Here is an 18,887-nt window from a genome sequence, read left to right as displayed (position 1 = left end):
AAAAGAGGTTTGTATGACGTTTGTATGAATATCAGGACTACCACAAATATATGAAGTGAACCTACCAAGCTTGAACTTTTAAATTCTAGACGGTTCACATTGGCTTAAAAATCTCATAATATATGCACATTTCGAATGTGAATCTCCTGTGTTGGGATTCAAGTTAGCCATGTTCGCAAATACTTTATGTCAATTTCATCAGGTTTGAAAAATGTTCATTCAAATCTCTTTTTTATTGAGTTGTTGTGACCTTCGAATGACGTACGTATCTATCATGCGAACATCAACAAGTTCAGTTGTCTAAAGGGTAAAATTGTCCTAAAAATGAAAAATCAGACATGGGAATTTCAGCAAAGTGAGGCATTTTCAAAATCATACCATTTTACAAGGACAATATGATTATTTTAACTTTGTAGACACTATAGTAAATATTAAAAAACAAAGCTGCTAGATATAACTTTGCCATGCACTAGGCACCTATATGTAAATTACCCTAAAAAAGTATAATATGTAAAATAGAGATGCAAGAGAAATTGGTGTCATTATCATCATGTCCATGTCATCATATCATAAACTTCCACCACCAATCTCACTCACACCAGCACACCATCATCGGTATCATCATGGTGTCCCACCACTCTCTACTATGACCATCATCATTACCATGTGCAACCACCACAAATGCCATCGACATCATCATAACCAACGATTCATGACACATGTCTAAGCCTGTGACCTCCTAGCATTGACAATGTTGGTTGATACTTGATACTTTCTAGTTAAGCACCATAACCCCAATGCATGTGTCAGCACCATAATCCTCATGCTTACTCTCATGAATTATGATTACCTATACACCATCTCCTAATTCCAAATATTCTAAAACAATCGTTGCTTTGGATAGTGCAACTCTAGCCGGTCCAGCTATTTTATTCAACGCGGTTTATCATTGTCTTTAACAACACTTATGCATCGTGTTTCCTAAGTAATAGCATGCTTTTTTCTTTATATTTCTTTAAGATTTAGTGACAAAGATCTTAGCATTTTAATATGTTTAAGTGAGTGCATGATCTTCTAATTTTCTCATAGTTGTGTTTTTCTTTGTCTAGCTTATTATAATTGATTGCGTAGACGTCACTAACTCTTTATGGCAATCCAAGATAAAATTACCAAATTTGGTGAAAATTCATTGCCCAAAACAAGAAAAAGTAAAAATGAGATGGTCCAACTAAGCTGCTCTCACTTAGGATGGAGTGTACTTAAAAAACAAATTGTAGCATAAATGACAATTCCTTCATGAAAGATGATTGTGAAATAAGAATATAGATTTACTTGTATTTTTTCATTAATTAACAATAAAAAAAACATTAGCACTTTGTTTATTTAAGAGTTATAAATGCTGGACATTACTATTGCATATATAAAAAAAATGAATAAGATTTATCTGGGTCTCAAAAAAAAAATGTAGGTTTGCTTAACATGGCTTTAGTATAGTCAAGAAAAATAAAAATTTGTGTAATTTGGAATACCTCTTTCGTGTTTATTTACAACTAATGAGGTTAGGATACATGGTTGTTATTTACATACCGGACTTCGAACCCTCACCGAGTGCGTGGAAGCATTGCTGCTTGACCACTCGACTAACGGAATGCCGGTAAACAAAATTGCATTTAAAACATTTATAAAGTAATTTGCAGGCTGCTGGCAAAAATAGAAAAAGTTAGGAGCAGGGAGGGACGGAGATAAGAATTTAAGTTAGGGTGGACACAAAAGAAAAATGATTTCTATGACAATAAACTATACCAACAACTTAGGAGCGACACCCACAAGTTCTATCCATGGTGCATTCGCTGTCATATACCATGCCTTCAATAGTAGGATTCATAAAGCAAGGGTGTCAAGAAGAGTGTTGAGAGGGGTGTTGGCAATTATAACATCTATGAAGTAGTAGCTGGATTGACGTTGCTAGATCATATATCACATCTAAGCTTCTAAATGGTAGTGATTATTGAGGATTTTTGCGAATCCTCTTCAATACCCACCAACTACAGGATCCCAAACAAAGCCTTAATGAAGTTAGGATACATGCATGCTATTTGCAAGAGATTGAAACTTCAACCATATCATGCATTTAAAAGCATTTTTGCTTTGCATTAAAAGATAGATGAATAATTGTTCATTATGTGGAGATTATCTAATTTACTCTCATTTCATGTTTCCGTTTTTGCTACTAATGAAAAACGGCACAAAAATAATGTCCCATGTCCCTTAGCCATGTCGATCTGACCAAATTGTTTATTTCTATTGCATGTTAAACAAAAAAGCCTTTAACATAGGTTAAAATTGAAATGAGACATATTTACTTTGACTAATTACCAATTAGCACTGGGCTTGAGTATGATCCTTGTAAATGTGTTATTTCAAAAGATTTGCTTAGTCAAAAACATTGATTGATTGTAAATATAGCTTTTTATAGTAATAAAGAATTATATGCTCAAAATCTTAAAAAGGAAATTGTGAATATTTAATTTAAGTAATTTTTTATATAAAAGAAATTATAATCATTAAACAATATGGCTAGTTTCAGAATTAATAGCGAGTATAGCATTAGAAAAGTTCAAGGTGTGTCCGTGGAGAGAGAGAGAGAGAGAGAGAGAGAGAGAGAGAGAGAGAGAGAGAGAGAGAGAGCATAATGATGGCCACTAGTTTTCAATGCAAGAAATGGTAAAAATGTGTTTTAAGCACAACCTGATGTTGAAATTTTTGTAGAGTCAAAAAGTTAATAAAAAACTGTGAATGTGTAAGTTGATAAAAAGGAAAATGATACATGATCAATTTGATTTTGTTTACAAAATGGGTGGAAATATGTGTATTAATCCATGAAAAAATTCAACAAATTTGAAAAGTACGGAGTTTCAACTAGACAGCAACTACAGTCAACTGTATAGATTTGTCCCCTATGTGTATATATTTTGTATAGTCAAAATTTACATACTATTGAGTTAGAGAATCATAGGTGCAAGCTGTTTTGACTCAATCTTACCACATAAATATGCTTAACATATCTTTTTTTAATCATATTTTAAATAACATTTTTTATATGAAAACATAATTTTTTAAATCATAAAATTTTGGAACATTGTAAACCATTGGTGCGATATATATATATATATTTATGATTTAAAAAATTATGTTTTCATATAAAAAATGTTATTTAAAATATGATTAAAAAAAGATTGGAACATTGTAAACCATTGGTGCAATATATATATTAGAGTGACCTGTATCATCAAACAGTGCGATCAGCGGCACATTTTTTCCCGCTTTTATGTATTTTAGCACGGTCCTGGACCGCCGCTAAAAGTGAAAAAAAATGCAGACATCCGATACAACATAATATATATAGGGTAAATATTGGCTACTAATGAAGGTAAGAAACTAATAAGTAAAAACCACTCTTTTCTTCAAAAACTTTCAATTTTTTATAGATCAAATGCTACAGATGTGATCTACATGGTTTTTTTTTAGTAGGAAACTTGTTTTAAATCATGTGATTATGACAAGTAATTAGGTTTTTAAAGGGGTCCGAAAATCAATGGCCACAATGTGCCAAAATTTCATAACTCAAAAGATCACATTTTTTTACATCAGAAAAGCACAATCTAAGGCTTGATCCTTAGCAACAACAAACCATGCTGAATACATCTGTAGTTAGATTCGATCGATACAACTTGCACCTATGATTTCTAACTCATTAGTTTCATGCCTTTATTAATAGCAAATATTTTCTTATATATATATATATTGACATAAGGCATCAACCTCGATGGCTAAATGTGAGCTTCAAAATTTTAACAAAAAAACTCCAACTTTCTATATGCTACCGGAAATCATGTACCATGTGCTCACCAAACAGATGCTTATGTATCCGTAGCTCCAAAAGTGACAGTACATTAGTTTTAGAATTAAGCTCATGGGATTGGCCATTTGTAACCGAATTTTTGGTATTAAAAAGAAAAACCAAGACTGATATAAGACATCGACACCTTTTTTTTTTTCTTTTTTTTGTGAGGGCGGTGTGTGGTATGTGTGTGTGTGGGGGTGGGGGGGGGGGGTGGGGGACAAGCAAGTTGGGAGATGACTCCTTAGGATTCAAAACCAAGACCCTTCAATTATGATAGTGTGACCTAATCATCCAGCTATCTCATTCAACTCCAATGCCATATTTTATTAGAGGCTACTAATGGTTTGAAAGGTATAAGCAAGCCCAAGCTGAACTATCAATTTTTATATTTGGTTCCACAAAGAAATAGTGAGTCCGAGCTCAAGCTTTATAAGTTTGGCTTTAGCTTGACTAGCCATTTTTGGGCTTGGTTTGATTTTTCATGGATTTTATCTTGAGTTTGAGCTTCAGTAACAAGTCAAATTTTTTAATGTGTACACCATCCAATTTGAAATGCATGATTGCAAATAAATGCATGAATGAATGAGCTTTCTAAACAGGGTCTGTCTAATTAACAAATTGAATAATGCTAAATAATTGGATTTGCAATATTGAGAGTTGAGAGTTTTTTTTCTTTGATGTGGGGCCAAAACAAAAGCCCCTTGGCCGCTTCCCTCTTTTCACACCACTAGGGAGTCTGTTGGTAAGTACACCCCAAGTATCAAATTATCGATATCCTTTAGCTTGAAAACCTTAAGTCAATCCACCTAGCAAATTGTGCGGAGCCCTAGCAAGCAAAAGATTGAATAAATTGACATCAAAATAAAGTTATGATTTTGAAGTATGCATTATATATCATATATATCCATGATATGCTTGAATATTTTATTGTACCATCAAGCCAATCAAACGTTGGAATGGTGTTAATCAGAAAGATGGGTTCTTAATTAAATTAAACCTGAAAAAAATCGACATGCAACTTGCAAAAATCCACCTAAAATCAGTTATATATTTACAAGAAGTAGTTTTAACATTTCAGTTATTACATTTAGCTGTCTTTTTTATAACGAAGAAACCCTCACCGAGGACCAGGTCACTTAATGGGCCCACTCCTAAGAGGTAAAACAATTAACTTGACATTTGTTTAGTCAAAGAAAGCGATTAAATTGCCCTTATTATTGATTTGATTAACAGCAGAACAGAGGATAAGTTGCTTTATAAAAAAGACAAAAAAGTTATTTTGCATTTCATTCAATTATTTGAAATGAATTCAGATAAATTTGGTTGTTGAATGTAATAACCAAAATATTGAGTGTCTTTTTATAAATAGCTGATAAATTAAAAAGTTTTCCTTGAAATCACTCAAAAAATCGACTCATCCATTTATATGAAAGGCATATATGTAAATAGCCATCTCACCCACATGCTACATTTTGTTCCTCATCTTATCGTATACAAGTCATATTGAAAACTTGATAAAAGCGATCCTATTATGTATCTCGGTTGTATCCATGTGATATAGCTGGATAAGCATGCGACTGTATCTCTGCCTAAGGACCTTAATTGGTGGTCGGCCTCGAATCTCTCCGGCTGCCTTCGTGCCATTGATAAGTTTCCCATATCCATCTCGGCTGAGTTCTTCCTTTGATTGGCCAACCTTTTCTAGAGCTGTATCTCTGCCTGTTAAAATGGAAAGTTGGTTGAGTCAAGTAATCTGATATGCGATCTTGATGCCAGATTTGATTTTCCTATTATTTCTCCATCAACCGGATATCCAGGATTCGCAGCATTGACTGAGATGAGGCAGTTTTTTATTATGTTGTAACTAGCAATGAAATAATGTAGAAGTTGTCCACCATTTCACTATCTGATTCATTATAGATCCTCATAGATTTTAACATGGTATTAGAGCCATTCTGAATCAAGATGGCTGAAAAAATTTCCGAAGCCGTGGCTAAGGAGACGACTATCTCAGCCATGGATGTGAACAATCCATTCCATGTACATCATTCCGACAGTTCAAACACTATGCTGGTTTCACAACCACGAAATGGAGATAACTATGTTGCTTGGTGTCATGCCATGACCATGGCACTCACAGCAAAAAATAAGATGGGGTTCATCGACGAGACTATTCGAAAGCCATCTGAGCCACCATCCCTCGTTGCATCATGGACGCGATGCAACAATATGGTTCAATCGTGGATATTGAACGCTCTCCAATCTAGCAGCACATTATAAGTTATAGGCAGATGCAGTCGTCTATGGCAGCATACTTCACAAAGTTGAAGGGACTATGGGACGAGCTTGCGTCATACATCACACTTTCACAATGTTCTTGTGGTGCAATGAGGGTTGTTTATGAATTGCAACAAAGGGACCAGCTGATTTAATTTCTGATGGGCTTAAATGAAAGCTACAATAGTGTACGGAGTCAAATCCTTTTAATGGACCCAATTCTCACCGTCTCAAGAGCCTACAATCTCATTATCCAAGAAGAAAGATAGAGGGAACTCAATACTATACCGACTGCTTCAGAGTCCATTGCAGTGATTGCTTGGGAAAGACATGATCAAGGAAGAGAATTTTCAATTAGAGGGAGAAACAAAAGTTGGATAAAGTGTGATCACTGTGGAAAAATGGGACATATCAAGGCGAGGTGCTACCAACTCGTGAGATACCCAAGTAGATCCTCTGATGAACAACAACAACGCATCAAAGCCAATGCCAGTAATGCCTCCGGCATGGAACCCAACTTTTTTTTCCCTCCCAAACTCATTCAAAAATTTACTGAGTTCATGTTAAAAGAATCTCAGTCCAGCGGTGAGCCAAAAATAAATCTCGCAGGTAAAAACCAAACCCCTTATATTTATTCGACTTGGATCAATGACACAGGTGCTACGCACCATATAACCAACTCCTTGGAAGCACTAAATATCCCAAAAGTAGCAAAGTGTTCACCCATGAGCCTTCCTAATGGAACAACTTCTCAAGTTACTCATGTTGGAGACATGACCTTCAACCACAATCTTACCCTTAAAGATGTCTTACACATTCCTATCTTTTCCTTCAACCTTATTTTTGTTCCAAAATTATGTCATGATTCCAATTGCAAAGTCACCTTTAACAAGTCCGTTTGTAATGTGCAGGACCTTCACTGGATGATTATGATTGGAATGGGTAGGCTGTCAAATGGCTTGTACGTACTGGATAATACATGTGTTGCTGCCACGTCTTGCATGGGTGTCGACTCCCAAACTTGGCACAATCGGCTTGGGCATGCTCCTTACTAAAAAATAAGTTCTCTGCTCATGCTCATTTTCAATTCAATAAAACTCTTGATGATTGTGTGGTTTATCATTATGCCAAACAATCTCGCTTACCTTTTCATTCGAGCTATCTACACACAAGGTCTTTGAATTAATCCATTGTGATATATGGGGAGGTTACCACGTTGCTTCATTATCAGGAGCCCACTATTTTCTCACTATTGTTGATGATTTTTCAAGATGCACATGGACTTACCTTATGAGGCATAAATTTGAAACTTACAGATTACTCAAAAAAAAATTAATACTAATAAAAAATCAATATGGGATTTGTGTCAAACGTATAAGGAGTGATAATGGCTCTGAATTTTTCTCGCATGAAGTTCAAGAACTTCTGAGTCACTTAGGCATTTATCGTCAAAATAGTTGCATCGTTACACCTCAACAAAATGGAGTAGTAGAACACAAACACAAAGATTTACTCAATATTGCTAGGGCTTTGATGTTCTAAGCAAATTTACCTCCATAATTTTAGAGGGAAAGCGTTTTGATGGCAGCCTAAATTTTGAATAGGCTGCCATCTCACCCTATTTTGAATAAAACTCCTTATGAGATTTTGCACAAAAAGAATCCTAAATATGAACATCTTAGAACCTTTGGATTTCTTTGTTATGCTGTCAACATTCATAAGAAAAACAAATTTGATACTCATGCCATTAAAGGCTACATACAAACTGAGGGAATCAACTACAATGAAACCTTTGCACCAGTTGCAAAGGTTACCACGATTCGGCTGACACTTATTTTAAACTGACGTCAATAATGCATTTTTGCATGGAGACCTGAAAGAGGAAGTATACATGCAACTTCCTCCTATTTTTTCCCAAAAAGAAAAGAATATGGTATGTCGGCTCAACAAATCCATATACGGGTTAAATCAATCTTCTTACAATTGGTTTGCCAAGTTGACAAATCAACTCAAATTCATGGGCTTCATACAATCCAAGGCAGATTACTCCTTATTTTCAAAAGTAAGTGACATAGAAAAAATATTCCTTATCATTTACGTAGATGACATAATCATTGCAGGAGATGACTATGAAGGAATGATGTCATTGAAAACCATCATCAACAACAAGTTTCAATTAAAAGATCTAGGAAAGCTAAAGTACTTCCTACAAATTGAAGTAGCATGATCACGAAGTGGGATTTTCTTATCTCAAAGGAAATATTGCTTTGAGATATTGCAGGAGGTTCACTACTTTGGAGTCAAATCCTCTCACATTCCCATGGAACAAAATCTAAAGTTGGACAATGAACATGGAGAGCTACTCAAAGATCCAACCCACTATCGGAAAATAGTTGGGAAGCTTATATATTTAACCATCACAAGACCCGACCTAGTCCATGCGATCCAGATTCTAAGCCAATTCAGGCATCAACCGTGCACTACCTATCAAGAAGCCATGAACACATTACTTAGGTATGTGAAAGGCACCATAAGACGAGGGATCCTCATGTCTTCCGACGGTTAAATCCAGATCAACGGGTTTTGTGATTCAAATTGGGCATCATGTCCTATGACTAGACATTCGACCACTGAGTATTGTGTTATGATCGGAAACAGTCTGATAAGTTGGAAGAGCAAAAAGCAACATACGATATCTAAATCGTTTGCTGAAGCAGAGTACAGATCTATGGTGTTTGCAAGCTGTGAGCTTACTTGGATTAAGAGTCTTTTGAAGGACCTATGAATTCAACATAATCAACCCATGAATTTGTACTGTGACAACCAGACAACCTTACATATTACAACAACCCCCATTTTTCATGAGAGGACCAAACACATCGAAATCGATTGCCACACTATACAAGATAGAATCCAAAATGGAGAAATCAAAGCATGTTTTATTCCTTTGTTAGAACAAGTAGCCGATTTATTAACTAAGTCGGTTGGACGTGATGTGCTTGAAAAGTTACAAGTCAAGTTGGCAATCGTTGATCCAAGATTGTCAACTTGAGGGGGGCTGTTAAAATGAAAAGTTGGTTGAGGCGAGTAATCTGTTATGCGATCTTGATGCCAGATTTGATTTTCCTATTATTTCTCCATCAACCGGATATCCAGAATTCACAACATTGATTGAGATGAGGTAGTTTTTTTAGTCTGTTATAATGTTAACATATTTTGTTGTGTTACCTTATGTAAATATTCTAGTTGTTGTAATTTTGTTGTGTTACCTTATGTAGATATTCTAGTTGCTGTAATTATTTAAATAGCAATGAAACAATATGGAAGTTGTCCACCATTTCACCATCTGATTCATTATCGATCCTCTTACTGTAATTCTATTGTGTTACCTTATGTAGATATTCTAGTTGCTATAATTATTTAAATAACAATGAAGCAGTGTGGAAGCTGTCCACCATTTCACCATCTAATTCATTATCGATCCTCTCAGATTTTAACACTGCCGACTCCCTCACCATCCCTTAGGTGGCTAGATTTATCTGGGGCCTTCGTAGAGAGGCACTTGTGTCCCATGGTATCTCTCTATCCCCCTAGGCCACCCTTCTTTCTTGCCTCGCAGGACCGAGTGTTGGACGACGTTTCGCTCATGTAAGGAAGTTAGAGTGTCATCTATTGCAGCGTGTTGCTCGGGAAGAGTCAGTCCGAGGTGACTGGTTCTGCCAGAAATGTGGAGTCTTGAATTTTTAGCAGCCGCTTCGGTGCTTCAGATGCAACCTCGACTGCATCATCAACAATCCTAATCTCACGGTTTGCAAGGATTCTCATTTGTTCATTCGGGCTCAGACATCCCGCCCATCTCGACAAGGCATCAAAGGTGACCAAACCATCTCCTTTAGTGTTTTCAACACCATGACGACCGATGGGGCTTAATTTGTCCAACACGGATCCCATCATTTGAAATAGGATAGGTTTCATCTTATATTCAATCCTATCATTCCAATCAACGACAAAAATTGATCCACATTTTCACTTGGATGTGGACTGATTTTGGCTATCAAGATGGTTCAGTTGGATATCTAGTATCGACATATGATTGAACTCATCCTATGTCAAATATGTCAAATGATGGGACAACACCTTAGTCGGCTTTCACGTGGGATCTCACTGGGTTCCAGTGCATGCCTTATGCCAGATTTCTTCGGTTTCAACTGGTCTCTTGAAGTTGGAGGGGTCATTGGTTATCGGATCTTGGACCTTCGGCATGCGGTTATTCACCGATAAAGTGCGCCATAGTGGACGTTGGTTCTTTGATTTCCACCCATCCATTGGGAGTGAAGCAGGTTATATGTTCCCCCCAGAACACACAGGTGTGTGTTCTCTGGTCCGAATGAAAGCCACATATGTAAGCATGTGGGGCTCATTTCCCCATGTGTGTCAGCATCGCTTAGCATCAGAATCTGATTTGTTTGTAAAGACTTAAGTACCCTTTCTCTCTAGTAGCACCATGAAACAATGTTTTGAGTAAAGGACAAAAATGTCCTCCTGCCAGAAGAGTGAAAGGGTTAAAATCATCATCGTTTTTGCCCTAAGGAGTAAACAATTATGCTTTAACAGGAGCTCCTCACAATGTCACCCTAAATGTTCTTGCTCACCCTTTGATGATGCACCATCTGCTGTAACAAGAGCTCCCTTTGACGATGCAGCCTTTGACGTCATCTGCTGTCACGGGAGCACCCTTTGTTGTCGTTTGTTGTCATCGGAGCACCCCTTTGCCATCGTCTGCTGTCGTTGAAGCGTAGTCAGAGCATCGTTGCTACCATCGGCTGCATCTACCTTCTAGGTGTTTCTCCTCCACTGTCGAATTAGCAAAACTTGTGTCCTTTCAATGAGTTTTGTGTATGGTTTCATTATGTAAACAAATCGATTTTTGTTATGTAAATCTGAATGCTAAATCTTATAACTGGTTATACTATTCATGTTAAATAACACCTATTTTTATATTGAAACAAATCAATTTGTACCTATCTACCTTCTGGGCATCGAAAAATAACTAACACGATTTGTTCTTATGAAGGCCAAACATTACAACGATATGTACTTATGAGGGCTAAATTTCTACAACGATTTGTAAGTTTAAATTTAATAATGATTTATATATTTAATGCAGTAGCGATTTGTTCGATGCAACAACAATTTATATGTTTCAAGCAATAGCGATTTAGCCGATTTATGATTCATGATTTATACATTTAAAGTAGCCACAATTTATACATTTAATACAATAGTGATTTATGATTTACAACGATATGTACTTATGAAAGGTTCAATTTCTATAATGATTTGCAGTTAAATTTATGTGTTGTACAAATTAGCAATGACTACAATTTGTAAGACAAGAAAGCCATCGCCGTTGGAGGGGATGACTCTTGGAGAAATCATCCGCCAATTTGATATATATGAGGGTTATGTAAAATACCAAAATATAATGAACATTGAGAATGAAAAAGACAGAAACAAATTGTTGGATATTTATTATGCAGAGCTTGATCCATCAGATATTGAAGATGAAAAACAAACGAAAAAAGATGAGGAAGAACTAAAGATGAAGAAGAAGAAGGATGACGAAGAGAAGAAAAAGCAAAGGAAGAAGGCGGAGGAGAATGAAAACTATGCACACTTATGAGGCAAAAGGATTTCTTCTTGCCGACCATGCAAAATTAAATCTACATGATCGTCAGTTGCATCACACTATACTATGCATCGAGTTGTTATTTACCATGTCAATTAAAGAAATGACTTATCGTATATGTGTGTTGACGATAGCGATTCACTTGACAACGATTTAATGACATCTACGATGCTCTGAAGCAATTTTAATTTTAATCGCTAAATGAACAGTGATTTGAATACACAAATTGCCACCACAATCGCGCAACAATGTAAATGTCACATGCACACATTTCAATATCATAATACAAATATCTTACAAATCGACACTAGCAAACATATAATATGTTACAAATCGATATACATATCGTATAATATATTACAAATTGATATAAAAATTCAGCATAATAGCTTACAAATCAATATTAACAAATTAATAATATCTCGCAAATCGATAATATGTTACTACAACCGCAATTTGTGTTATATTATTCCAATATTTTCTATATAAAGGCAAATCGTTGTGACTGACATATACGCCATTATATAAATCACATAAATCATCAACCGAAATTGAGGTCTCACATGGCATATCGATTTTTGTCAATGAGCAGAATGTGGAACGATGTTTACTATTGAAGCCCAAATGTTATAATGATATGTACTTTTGAAGGGTGTGATTTCTACATCAATTTGTATGTTTGAAGCAGCGATTTGTATGTTTAAAGAAGAAACGATTTATACGTTTGATGAAATAGCGATTTATACTTGTTGATGATAGTGATTCACGTGACAACTATTTAATTATAGGTACAAAGTTTTGAAGCGATTTCTATAGAAATCGCTAAATGAGCAATGATTTGAACACACAAATGACCACCTCATGTCGATACAATGTTAGTTCTTCACGCACAGTTTTCAATTACATACTATAATATTTAACAAATCGACACTAGAAAATACTTAATATTTTATAAATCGGTACATATATCCCATAATATATTACTATATTTAACCCCATACCCTAAACCCTTAATATCTTACTAAACCCTAACACTAAACCCATAATATATTACTAAACCCTAACCCTAACCCGTAAACCCTAATGCCTAAACCCTAACCCTAAACCCTAATGCCTAAACCCTAACCCTAAACCCTAAACCCTTAATATACAACTAAACCCTAACCCTAAAACCTAAACTCTAAATCCTAAACCTAAACCTAAACCTAAACATAAACCCTAAACCTAAACCCTTTAATCCTAAACCCTAAACTCTAAACCCTAAACTCTAAACCCTAAACCCTAAACCCTAAACCTAAACCTTAACCCTAAATCGTAAACCCTAACCCTAAACCCGAAACTCTATACCCTAACCCTAAACCCAAAACCCTAAGCCTTAAACCCTAAACCCTAAACCTAAATCCTAAACCCTAACCCTAACCCTAAACCCTAACCCTAAACCATAAACCCTTAATATCTTACTAAACCGTAACGCTAAACCTTAAACCCTTAATATATTACTAAACCCTAAACCTTAAAACCTAAACCCTAAACCCTAAACCCTAACCCTAAACCCTAACCCTAAAACCTAAACCCTAAAACCTAAACTCTCAATTTATATGTTGATTATGTATATCGATTTATAAGCTATCAACAGGAATTTCTATATCGATTTGTATGATATTTGATCATCGATTTACGTGATACTATGACAATATTTTCGTAACAAAAGCAAATTGACTAAACATTATAATGATTTTTAAGATATCAATAGGAATTATCATATCGATTTAAGATATTATTTTGATTCTTAATAATGATTTAAGATATTATTTTAATTCTAAATATCAATTTTTAAGATATCAATGCGAATTTTCAAATCGATTTAAGATATTGTTCTGAATCTTAATATCGATTTCTATGTTGATTCTTAATATCGATTTAAGATATTGTTTTGATTCTAAATATCAATTTTTAAGATATCAATACGAATTTCCAAATCGATTTAAGATATTGTTCTGAATCTTAATATCTATTTTATGCTGATTCTTGATATCGATTTAAGATATTATTTTGATTCTTAATATCGATTTCTATCTTGATTCTGTATATCGATTTATAAGCTATCAACAGGAATTTCTATATCGATTTGTGGTCGACAAAGACGTCATTGCGTAAACCGCCTAAAATGTGAATCACTTAAAGGTATATGTTATTTTATTATAAAATCTTTGGCAGGTCCCATAATCATTAAACTCCTCTGCTATAAAAGGAGATCCTCGCAATATTTCCCCATAAATGTTCTACAAAAAATCTAATGCTTCATCTTCTTTCGCCAAAGCACCCTTTGTCGTCTTGGTAAATTTTTGTGTTGTGTAGGTTACCAATGGCTTACATTCGTAAGAGAAGAAATACTTTGTCATTAGAGGAGAAATCTCATGACAAAATCATCAAAAAATATGCTTTGTATAAGCAATTAGAAGTGTACTATAAAATAATGATGATTGAGAATGATAAAAAAAGAGAGCAATTCTTGGTAAAGTATAGAGCGAAGCCTAATTCGTCAGATATTGAAGATGATAATTCAACGAAGAATGATGAGGAATAAGTACAGATGAAAAAGAAGAAGAATGATGACAAAGAGAAGTACAAGAAAAGGAAGGAGGCGGATAATAAAAAAAGCAAAAAAAATCGACGCAAAGGAAGGAGGAGGTGGACGATAGGGGAAAGCAAAGGAAAAATAAGGAGAAGGAGGAAGAGAAGCGAAGGCAAGAGGAGGAGGAGGAGAGGAAAAGACAAAAGAAGAATAAAGAGAAGGAGGAAGAGAAGCAAAGGCAGAAGAAGGAGGAGGAGGAGAGGGAAACACAAAGAAAGAATAAGGAGGAGAAAGAGAAGTGAAGGCAAAAGAAGGAGGAGGAGAAGGAAAAGCAAAGGAAGAATAAGGAGAAGGAGAAAGAGAAGCGAAAGCAATTGAAGAAGGAGGAGGAAGAGAAGCAAAGACATTTGAAAAAGGAGAAGGAGGAAGAGAAGCAACGACAATTGAAGAACAAGAAAGATAAAAGGAAAAGAAAGTAGATTCAGGATAAGAAAGAGAAGGAAAGGCAAAGGAAAGAGAAGGAGGATGGGGAAGAGAAGAAAAAACAAAGGAAGGAGAAGGATGACGAGGAAGAGAAAAAAATACATAGGAAGGAAAAGGAGGACGAAGAAGAGAAGGAAAGGCAAAGGATGAGGAAGAGAAAGAAAGACCAAGGAAGAAGAAGGAGGACGAGAAAGAGAAGGAAAGAGAAAGGAAGAAGAAGGAGGATGAGGAAGAGAAAGAAAGACAAAGGAAGGAGAAGGAGGACGAGAAAGAGAAGAAAAGAGAAAGGAAGAAGCAGAAGGAGGAAGAGAAGGAAAGAAAAAGGAAAAAGCAGATGATGGATACGAAAGAGCGAATGAAGAAGTACAAAAGTAAAGGAAGGGATATGATGAAGAGGAGAAAAGTGTGACCAAGGTATGTTAATCGCTACTGGATGTCGCGATGTACTGTTGTAGGTATTATTATGTATAGCGATTACTCCGTATAGAGATTACTCTGTATAGCGATGAAACATGCATATGAAAAGAAAATTCTAATAAGTGGTAATAATTTACTCATGCATTGTACTGAAGCCATGTATATTCTTGCTATGCATTAGATCATACATGTTTACCTATTTTCTTAACTGTTAAATGTTGATAAATGCTTAATGTTGTTTCCTAATGCATGTTAAATGATTGTATTACTTAAATTGTGATCTCTGTTACTTATTAAATGATTTTTTATGCTTAATAATTGTCTTTATTGCATGAATGCTTAATCAAATTATGAATATATAATAAATGCATTTCTCAAAAAATATTACATAAATTCTTATTTGTACTCTTTATGCTCATTTAATTCATTAGAGGGATTCGTACGTAAATTTTTTTGGATTTCTGACACTCTATTTTTATGGTTTTTTGCAGTCGCAGAGGATTAGTGAAGTGACTCGCTTCTGGGAGAGCTACGAGTGATACACATTTGCTAAACCGCTTTAGAGATGGACAATGTGGCTCTGCTTTTTTTTACATTCAATTATTTATTCACTCTAAATTTTCTTATGCAATTGTCTCGAGACCTATCATTAATTATTCAATAAAAGTTTGGTTTGATTTAGTATGGATGATAAATATAAGATCCATTGTCATTGGTTCGGTTATTCAATGGTGAGTGAAACTGTAAAGGCCCCGAGTCTCTCGGAATATTTTCGCAATGATTTAAAAAAAATTGCATTCTCAAGGGGTATGAGTTGGGGTCGTTACGGTTCTTGCTATGAAATTGAGGGGTTTCAACCTCAAATAATTTTTTTGAAGGAAAAGATTTGTTATTCGTGTTTGATATTTGTTAGAATGACAAATGCAGTGTGATATATGCGATGTGTATAGAAATTTCATGAATGTAATGGGTATTGACCCTTACGTTGGTTCCATGTGTAAAACTTTGGTTTGTGTTAGACATTTGCGAATATAGCAAATGGTAAATCATATAAGTGTTGCATGTTTAAAAAATATGATTATATTGAGTATTAACCCAAATGATTGCTTTGAATGCAAAGATCTCAAAATTCATGTCATATTATGCAATATACACTTTTGAATGCAGAAGTAATGGGTATTGACGCAAATGATTGTTTCAAATGTTCAGTTATAAAGTCCACTTAAATTTTTTTTTGAGTCTGACATGTGTTGGACACGTGCCTCGGTCGGTCTGCGGTGTCAAATCTGAGCCCAGCCCGGGCCCGACTTCTCGCTTATTCGAGAAGCCTGTGCCTTTTAAAAAGGCACAGGCACCTCGGGCGAGAGGCAAAAGCCCTCACCCATTCTCTCTCCTCTCTGTTCCTCCTGTCTTCTCCCATCGTATCTTATCCCCCGTGACCATCGTTGCCGACGACCGAAGCCGTCGGCCATCTCACCCTCTAAGCGAGTGTCGACAACCAAAGCCGCCGACCACCCTTCTTCCTTTGCTGCGTGGGCGCCAGTGACCCACCACCTCCACCTTCCGCTTTGACAACCTCGGCTGACGTCTTCGACACCACCCTCCCTTTGTTCTTCTGCGTCTGTCGGTGACACCAGAGTCATTGCCGGTAGCCCCCAGGTAACCCCCCCCCCCCCACCGCCCTTATTTTCTCGTTTTGCCGTGTCGACAGGGGGCTCCGCTCCCCCCTGCCACTCGTTGTGTCGACAGAGAGACTCCGCTCTCCCTGTTCCCTTTTTGTTTGCCGACAGGGGAGCGGAGCCCCCTGCTGATTCTCCGTGTCGACAGGGGGCTTCGTTCCCCCTGTCCCTTCTTGTTTGCTGGCAGGGGGGAAGATCCCCCTACCGATTCACCGTGTTCAACAAGGGGCTCTATTCCCCCTTTCCTTTTTTTGAGTTGCCGGTAGGGGGGGCAGAGCCCCCTACTACCTGTTGTTTGACAGGGGGTTATGTTCCCTGTTTGCCGGTAGGGGGGGGAGCCCTCTGCCATCTGTCGTGTTCGACAAGGGGCATCGTTCCCCCTGTCCCTTTTTGGTTGTCGGCAGGGGGCGGAGCTCACTGCCACCTGCTGTTCGACAGGGGGCTCCGTTCCCCCTGTCCGTTCTCTATTTGTCGACAGGGGGGTGGGGGGGGGGGGGCAGAGCCCCCTGCCATCTACCGTGTTCGACATGGGGCTCTGTTCCCCCTGTCCGTTCTCTATTTGTTGACAGGGGGGGAAGAGCCCCATGCCATCTGCCGTGTTCGACAAGGGGCTTCATTCCCCCTGTCCCTTTTTGGTTGTCGGTAGGGGGCGGAGCCCCCTGCCACCTGCTGTTCGACAGAGGGCTTGGTTCCCCCTGTTCGTTCTCTGTTTGTCGGCAGAGGGGCAGAGCCCTCTGCCATCTGCCGTGTTTGACATGGGGCTTTGTTCCCTCTGTCTGTTCCCTGTTTGCCAGCAGGGGGCAGAGCCCCCTGCCATTTGTCGTGTTTGATAGGTGGCTTCGTTCCTTCTGTCCCTTTTGGTTGTCGACAGAGGCATGCTTCTTTTGTCCCTCTTGTCGTGCTCCCTCCACTGTCTTCTAGTAGGGAGTTCCTGTCTGGGTGGTCCGATATCGTTGCAGGTGCTGTCAAACCCATTTTCTGACTTTGACTTTCATGCTAACCTTTTTACACTTGCAGGTTGCACAATAGAGCACACTTGTGTCCCGTGGCCCAAGACTGTTCGCACTTACGCTTGCAGATGTTCGAGAACTCGCAACCCCCCAAGGTAGGGAAAAGTTGCTTAAAAGGACCTTGAATGAACAAAACTAAAATAAAGAAAAGATAATCGAACAAGACGACGATTATATACGTATACATATAAGTTATATATGTACGTTCTTTAACTCGAGGACGCAATTTCATTATCCTTGTCCTCTTTATCTTTTCAGCACTTTACTTTCTGTTGTCGTTGTGTTTTATGTGCATAGACTTTACTTTCTGTCTTTTAACTCAAGGACGCAGTTTCGCGATCCTTGTCCTGTTTACTTTTCAACACTTTACTTTCTGTCACCTCGCGCTTTATGCGCCTTGGATGTTTACTTTTCAACACTTATTTTATGTCGCCCCGCGCTTTAGAAGCCTTGGCTATTTACTTTTCAAAACTTACTTTCTGTCGCTTTGCGCTTTATGCGCCTTGGCTGTTTACTTTTCAGCACTTACTTTCTGTCGCCTCCCGCTTTATGCGCCTTGGCTGTTTACTTTTCAGCACTTACTTTCTGTCGCCTCGCGCTTTATGCGCCTTGGCTGTTTACTTTTCAGCACTTACTTTTTGTTGCCCCGTGCTTTATGCGCCTTGACTGCTTACTTTTCAGCACTTTATTTTTTGTTGCCCCACACTTTACGCGCCTTGGCCTTGTTCTTGACTTGCTTGTTTACGCTCTTACTACTTTATTTCTTGCCTGCACCATGTAAATTGTGATTATGCTATTGTTTCTATTTCTCAGGTTTCTCTCGAGAATGTTGACAGGTTTGAGCTTGTTTTGG

Source organism: Nuphar pumila, chromosome 3 (assembly GCF_984573655.1).
Source record: "Nuphar pumila chromosome 3, dmNupPumi1.hap1.1, whole genome shotgun sequence".
In the NCBI taxonomy this organism is placed as follows: domain Eukaryota; kingdom Viridiplantae; phylum Streptophyta; class Magnoliopsida; order Nymphaeales; family Nymphaeaceae; genus Nuphar; species Nuphar pumila.
The sequence above is the reverse complement of the archived record's forward strand: the minus strand, read 5'-3'. Positions refer to the sequence as shown.